Source organism: Triticum aestivum, chromosome 2A (assembly GCF_018294505.1).
Source record: "Triticum aestivum cultivar Chinese Spring chromosome 2A, IWGSC CS RefSeq v2.1, whole genome shotgun sequence".
Lineage (NCBI taxonomy): Eukaryota > Viridiplantae > Streptophyta > Magnoliopsida > Poales > Poaceae > Triticum > Triticum aestivum.
The window spans coordinates 767,392,409-767,400,556 of record NC_057797.1 but is presented as its reverse complement, the minus strand read 5'-3'; positions in this window follow the sequence as shown (position 1 = coordinate 767,400,556).

The window sequence follows — 8,148 nt, the reverse complement described above, 5'->3', positions numbered from 1 at the left end:
GTCATGTTGCTAGACAACAATGAACCTACGAGCTATGGAGAAGCGATGGTGGGCCCGGATTCCGATATATGGCTTGAGGCCATACAATTCGAGAGAGGATCCATGTATGAAAACAAAGTGTAGACTTTGGAAGAACTACTTAATGGTCGTAGGGCTATTGAGTACAGATGGATTTTAAAAGGAAGACAGACAATGATGGTAAGTGTCACCATTAAGAAAGCTCGACTTGTCGTTAAGATGTTTCCTGACAAGTTCAAGGAGTTGACTACGATGAGACTTTCTCACTCGTAGCGATGCTAAGAGTCTGTTGGAATTATATTAGCGATTACTGCATTATTTATGAAATCTTGCAGATAGGATGTCAAAAACATTGTTTCCTTGACCATTTTTTGAGGAAAGGTTGTATGTGATACAACCGGAAAGTTTTTGTCTATCCTGAAATATGCTAATAAGTATGCAAAGCTCCAGCAATCCTTCTGAGGACTGGAGTGAGCATCTCGGAGTTGGAATGTATGCTTTGATGATGATCAAAGATTTTGGTGTATACAAAGTTTATGAGAAACTTGTATTTCCAAAGAAGTGAGTGGGAGCACTATAGAATTTCTGATGAGTATATGTTGTTGACATATTGTTGATCAGAAATGATGTAGAATTTCTAAAGAAAGCATATAGGGTTATTTGGAAAGTGTTTTTCAATTGAAAGCCTGGATTAAGCTACTTGAACATTGAGCATCAAGATCTATAAGGATAGATCAAAAACGCTTAATGGTACTTTCAAATGAGCACATACCTTGACATGATCTTGAAGGTGTTCAAGATGGATCAGTCAAAGAAGAAGTTCTTACCTGAGTTGTAAGGTATGAAGTTAAGACTTAAAGCTCGACCACGGCAGAATAGAGAGAAAGGACGAAGGTCGTCCGCTATGCTTAAGACGTAGGCTCTACAGTATGCTATGCTGTGTACCGCACCTGAAGTGTGCCTTGCCATGAGTCAGTCAAGGGGTACAAGAGTGATCCAAGAATGGATCACAGGACAGCGGTCAAAGTTATCCTTAGTAACTAGTGGACTAAGGAATTTTTCTCGATTATGGAGGTGGTAAAAGAGTTCGTCGTAAAGGGTTACGCCGATGCAAACTTTGACACTAATCCAGATTATAGTGAGTAGTAAACTGGATTCGTATAGTAGAACAGGTATTTGGAAGACCTCCAAATAGAGCGTGGTAGCTGCATCTAGGAGATGACATAGAGATTTGTAAAGCGCACACGGATCTGAAAGGTTCAGACCCGTTGACTAAAACCTCTCTCACAAGCAACATGATCAAACCTAGAACTCATTGAGTGTTAATCACATAGTGATGTGAACTAGACTACTGACTCTAGTAAACTCTTGGGTGTTAGTCACATGAGGATGTGACCTTGAGTGTTAATCACATATCGATGTGAACTAGATTATTGACTCTAGTGCAAGTGGGAGACTGTTGGAAATATGCCCTAGAGGCAATAATAAATTAGTTATTATTATATTTCCTTGTTCATGATAATCGTTTATTATCCATGCTAGAATTGTATTGATAGGAAACTCAGATACATGTGTGGATACATAGACAACACCATGTCCCTAGTAAGCCTCTAGTTGACTAGCTCGTTGATCAATAGATGGTTACGGTTTCCTGACCATGGACATTGGATGTCATTGATAACGGGATCACATCATTAGGAGAATGATGTGATGGACAAGACCCAATCCTAAGCATAGCACTAGATCGTGTAGTTCGTATGCTAAAGCTTTGCTAATGTCAAGTATCATTTCCTTAGACCATGAGATTGTGCAACTCCCGGATACCGTAGGAATGCTTTGGGTGTACCAAACGTCACAACGTAACTGGGTGACTATAAAGGTGCACTACAGGTATCTCCGAAAGTGTCTGTTGGGTTGGCACGAATCGAGACTGGGATTTGTCACTCCGTGTGACGGAGAGGTATCTCTGGGCCCACTCGGTAGGACATCATCATAATGTGCACAATGTGATCAAGGAGTTGATCACGGGATGATGTGTTACGGAACGAGTAAAGAGACTTGCCAGTAACGAGATTGAACAAGGTATCGGGATACCGACGATCGAATCTCGGGCAAGTATCGTACCGATAGACAAAGGGAATTGTATACGGGATTGATTAAGTCCTTGACATCATGGTTCATCCGATGAGATCATCGTGGAACATGTGGGAGCCAACATGGGTATCCAGATCCCGCTGTTGGTTATTGACCGGAGAACGTCTCGGTCATGTCTGCATGTCTCCCGAACCCGTAGGGTCTACACACTTAAGGTTCGATGACGCTAGGGTTATAAAGGAAGTTAGTATGTGGTTACCGAATGTTGTTCGGAGTCCCGGATGAGATCCCGGACGTCACGAGGAGTTCCGGAATGGTCCGGAGGTAAAGATTTATATATGGGAAGTCCTGTTTTGGACACCGGAAGAGTTTCGGGGTTTATCGGTAACGTACCGGGACCACCGGGAGGGTCCCGGGGGTCCACCAAGTGGGGCCACCTGCCCCAGGGGGCCACATGGGCTGTAGGGAGTGCTCCTTGGCCTACATGGGCCAAGGGCACCAGCCCCACAAGGGCCCATGGCGCCTAAAGAGGTGGGAGGGGGCAAACCCTAAAGGGGATGGGCCTTAGGGCCCATCTAGCTGCGCCTCCCCTTCTCCCTTCCCCTTGGCCGCCCCCCTTAGATGGATCTAGGGCTGGCCGCACCCCTTGGGGTGGGAAACCCTAAAGGGGGCGCAGCCCCCTTCCCCCCTATATATACTTGAGGTTTTGGGGCTGCCAACGGATGAGTTTTCTCCCTCTCGTTTGGTGCAGCCCTGCATCTCTCTCTCCCTCCTCTTCTGTGGTGCTTGGCGAAGCCCTGCAGGATTGCCACGCTCCTCCATCACCACCACGCCGTTGTGCTGCTGTTGGATGAAGTCTTCCTCAACCTCTCCCTCTCTCCTTGCTGGATCAAGGCGTCGGAGACGTCACCGGGCTGCACGTGTGTTGAACGCGGAGGTGCCGTCCGTTCGGCACTTGGTCATCGGTGATTTGAATCACGACGAGTACGACTCCATCAACCCCGTTCACTTGAACGCTTCCGCTTAGCGATCTACAAGGGTATGTAGATGCAACTCTCTTCCTACTCGTTGCTAGTCTCTCCATAGATAGATCTTGGTGATACGTAGGAAAATTTTGAATTTCTGCTACGTTCCCCAACAGTTCGACTCTAGGAGTCGCATCGCTACGCTGCCGCGATCACATGCATCAGTGATCGGCTGTGGCTCTGCACATTCGATACCCCGAACTCCGCGTACGACGTGGTGGCTTGCATGTATGGTGTGCCCAGTTTACCTCAAGTTCCCCGAAGATGTCAAGTGTGTGGCGCTCCTTGCCTCTACTTACGGGGTGTATTCCCACAAAGAGGAGAAGGCACACCGCATGTCCAAGATGGATGAGGTTGGCATGGCTAAATACGTCGAGGCCAATCCGCACCTCATGGCAGCGGAGCTTGAATTCTGGGACAATAAGCAGAGGAGCAAGGGAAGAAGGAGGACGCTGAGACGGATGACATAATTCCGCGTAAGTCGACAAGACTTTCAATGAGCCCGATGGGGAGGGATACTTTGTTGATGATAGGTGTTCGACCCCTCCGTCGGACCTCCATAGGTGTTCGACCTCATCTCCGAGGACAAGCTTGAAGCGGACCCAGAAACCATCAAGCTCCTTAGGCCTTATGGTTTATTTGATCTATTAGAGTAGCCTGTCCGTGGTAGTGTCGGTCTATCGTGGTATTGTTTAATTTTGTAATTTTGATCTATGTAATAGTGATGATCTAGGTATTGCACAATTTTGTCTTAGTATTGTCAAGCAATGTAATCGTTTAATTGTGCGGTAGTACTGATGATATATGTATGGAAACAATTATGGTTATGGTGAAATGGCATCAAGTCGTTGAAGGCAGGCCTTCTACGTTTAGGGTTTACTTTCATTCCAATGGGCTACCATTGAGATAGATCGATGTTCCTGAGGAAGGAATTTGACTGTTGTCATAGGGGGTCGCTGTTGTACTTCTCCTCCCACGAGACACTAGTAAAATAGGAGGCGCAGTACAACAACGACCATCACCGACAGTCGAAGTACCTGTGATGGAGTGCCCACCATATACACCACCACTTGAGAGAGAAGAGTTGTTAAAGGGATACTCGACATACCAAAAGTCAACCCACATGCCCAATAAACAAGCCTTCTAGGTAAAATTATGATTTGTTGTTTGATATGTTAGGTTATATTTCCTTCTTGACACATTTGTTTGATAATGAAATATTAGGTGTTAGCATTGACCTCGCAGATACAGCATCACCCGTTGATTCCACTCCTTTTATGGTCGACTCCCTAGGAGAGGAGGAGGATGTGGACCACATGGAGCATGTCATGTATATTCAGTTTTATTATCCCAAGCTTGATGTATATTCATTTTTATTTCCATTTGTTTCTGTTTATACCTAGGGTCAGATCCTCACCCCTTTGGAGCCTTGTTCAGTTGCTCATGTTTGGCTCTAATTACTTTGATGTACAGGAAAAGGTCTCTACTTATGTAATTGCCTATGATGTGCCCATGTAGACTGTTCCAAGGAAGGTGTGGCTGGACGGTGATGGGAAGCAGCTACGACAATGGACGATTGACGAGATAGAGACATCGAGGAGCAAAAGAGACGGCCGTCAGTTGGATCGAGTGCACATGAACACTCATGGGATGAAAGAGAACATTGGCGCAGGCGCAAAGGCTAACGTGGAGGCTCTCTTCCACATCCCGGCTTGGAAGAGGACGAGACCTTTGAACCCAAGTGGCTACTAGTACCGCAAAGGTCGTGCGGCAAGAAAGGTGTGACCATGCTAGGCGGGTCGATCGGTTCGAGGTTTCTCGTAATGGCCTCCGGCAACCTACGTGAGCGCACATGTGTGTTCTTTAGGGTGTTCAGACACAACCAAAAATACGAAATCCTTATATGCACTTACCTCACTACAACACAGCTCCCCTAATTCAGATGGATTTTTTAAAAAGGAACACAATGTGTTCCATTACATAATATGACTGGACAAACGGCAGCAACAACGTCTTTTACAAAGTCTGCAACCTAGCCAAGCCAGATATCACATAAACTAGATCCTAGTTTAGCACTGGCAGAGCTAGATGGAATTTCTTGGGAGGAGGCAAAAGATGAATGTACGGTGGAGCCAAAGACTAATTTTTTTTTTCCGAGCCTAAACCCTCCTCACTTTTTTTGTTCACAATTTCGTCAAAGGCTAGGGGGCAATGCCCCCCCCCCCCCCCAAAGTACATGTCTCAAGTCACTAGATGATACCCAGCAAGTGTTCAGAATGTTTTGCAATACATTTCTATGCAATTTGATTGCATGGAGCATGAATATTTGAAGTAACAATATGATAAGTAAAAATAAAAATACATGTGATTTATTGCATTTGATTATCAGGTAGTTATAAACTATGTAGCATAGTAGAATGGAAATTCTAGTGAATGTTAGCATGTTGAGGTGATTTTTTTCCTATGCATGGTTGGATCGTTTGATGTACTGTAAAAGGTCTCTACTTATATACTTGCCTATGATGTGCGAATGCAGATTGTTCCAAGAAATGTATCGCTGGACGGCAACAGGAAGAGTTATTGCAATGGCTGATTGAGGTGATAGAGACACTGAGGAGCAAAAGAGTCGGCCGTCAGTTGGTTGGAGTGCACGTGAACATCTGTGGGGTGAACGAGGTCACTTGTGTGGGCGCACAGGTTGACGTGGAGGCCGTCTTCCACATCCCGGCCTTAGAAGGGGACGAGATCTTCGAGCCCAAGTGGTTGTTGGACACACAGAAGTTGTGCAGGGAGAAAGTTGTGTCTTTCTAGGCGGGGTCACCCGTTCGGCTTGCTCGTCATGGCCTCTGCCAACCTGCAGGAGCAGACGTCCGTGTTCTTGGTTTTCAGACACAGCCACAAGCACAAAATCCTCATGTGCACTTACCTCGCAACGTACAATTAGAACATAGCTCGCCCAATTCAGATGGATTTATTTTAAAGGAACACAGTGTGTTCCATTACATAGCATGGCTGGACAAATCGCGAGCAACAACATATTTTACAAACTCTGAACCCGGCCAAGCCATATCTCAAACAAACTAGGTCCCAGTTTAGCACTGGTGGAGCTAGATGAAATTTCTTGGAGGAGGCAAAATATGAGTGTTTCGTGGGGTCAAAATCTAATTCTCCAACCTACACCCTCCTAATTCTGCTCCTTCTCAATTTGGTCAAAGGCTAGGGGGCAATGCCCCCCCCCTCCCCCCACGCGCACGTACACATAGCTCCGTCTCTGCAGTTTACAACCACTTGATGATACCCTGCATGTTGTTGCGAAATGTTTTGCAATACATTTCCATGCGATTTGATTGCATGGAACATGAATATTCAAAGTAACAATATGACAATGAAAACTAAAAATACATGTGATTTATTGTGTTTGATCATTGGATGGTTGGAAAATATGTAGCATAGTAGAATGGAGCGTGTTGAGGTGATTTTTTTTCCTATGCATGGCTGGATAGTGGTGGGTGATGGAGTCAAATCCAGCAGATCTTGGGTAGGAGGCCCCGAATAGGTAGCCTTGGTGTGTTGGTAATAGGGGACATAAATTTACCTAGGATCAGGTTCTCTCAAAGAGATAATACCGTACGCCCTGCTTTAATTGTATTGATTTTGAGGAAGTACAAATTACAGGTTGATCTACCATGAGATCGCTATGTGACGTCTACGAGTCCTTCCCCTCAACTTATATAGATACAGGGGGTCTAGAGTTCACACATTGGTTAGTTACGTCTAACGTAACCATGGGGTAGATTTTTTTTTTGAGACAATCTCGCGAAACCTTTATTTAACTCGTCACAATGTTTATAGGGACGAAAGTAAGATCACCGGGGTTACCTAGCCAGACATGACGGCCAACCCCTAGTGAGAGAGCATGTTTCGCTAAATTGTGAGCCTCGGTATTTGAGCTCCTAAATTCATGACTAAAAGAGCAACTAGTAAAAAAGCTAGAATGATCTAAAATTTCTCGGATAATTGCGCCGTACACTGCCGCACTCTTATGCTTGATATCATCGATGACAATCTTGCAATCCGAAGCAACATAAATTCTTTGCTCGTAGAGGTCATCTGCAAGGGCCAGCGCTTCTCGGACTGCAAAGGCTTTAAGTGTTGTAGGGTCTGATATTCCCACAAGGGTAATTGCTGAAGATCCAATATAATTCCCTTCTTGGTCCCTACACACCGCAGCCACAGCTGCTAATGACGTATTCCGCCGTAGAGCAGCATCAACATTTATTCTAAATCTTGTAGTACGGGCTAAGCCCTTAGAAGCACCCGTCTTGGCGATGTGGGCCGGACGAACCTGGCTCACCAGTAAATCATCATGGGGATCCTCGGTCCGGCTCTTCTGGACGGGAGATGATGTGGTGAGAACCCCCTCAGTTCAGGACACTATCAGTACCCTCTGAACCTGTATTCGCATCGAGGACGCTCCTCAGTTCTCGAGCTGCTCCCCGTCTTCTTTCGTCAGTCTCGGAAGTTGGTTCAATAAGTCGTTCCTCCGCTCCTTCAAATTGACTGAGTCTGGCTGAAGATTTCCCACATCGGACATCCGAGGAGCCCTTTAAGAATTCTCATTGCTTTTCAATAGGTGCTTGATACATCTCCAAAGTATCGACTTTTCCAAACACTTTTGCTCTTGTTTTAGAGTCTAATTTGCATGATTTGAATGAAGCTAACCCGGACTGACGTTGTTTTTAGCAGAACTACATGTAGAGTTATTTCAGAGCATATCAAAAATACTAGCGCAAGGAGTTATCGGAGTGGGTCACCACAAAGCCACAAGCTCAGGTGGCGGCCCCCTAGGGGGCCTACTTAAATGGTCGTTCAAACTTCTTACTGAGGATGGTGTTTGACAAACCATGTTTCGCAGCAAGTATGTAGGTCAAAAGATGGTGTCTCAGGTATATTGGAAACCTGACGACTCGCATTTTTAGACTGGCCTAATGGCATCAAAGAAACATCTCTT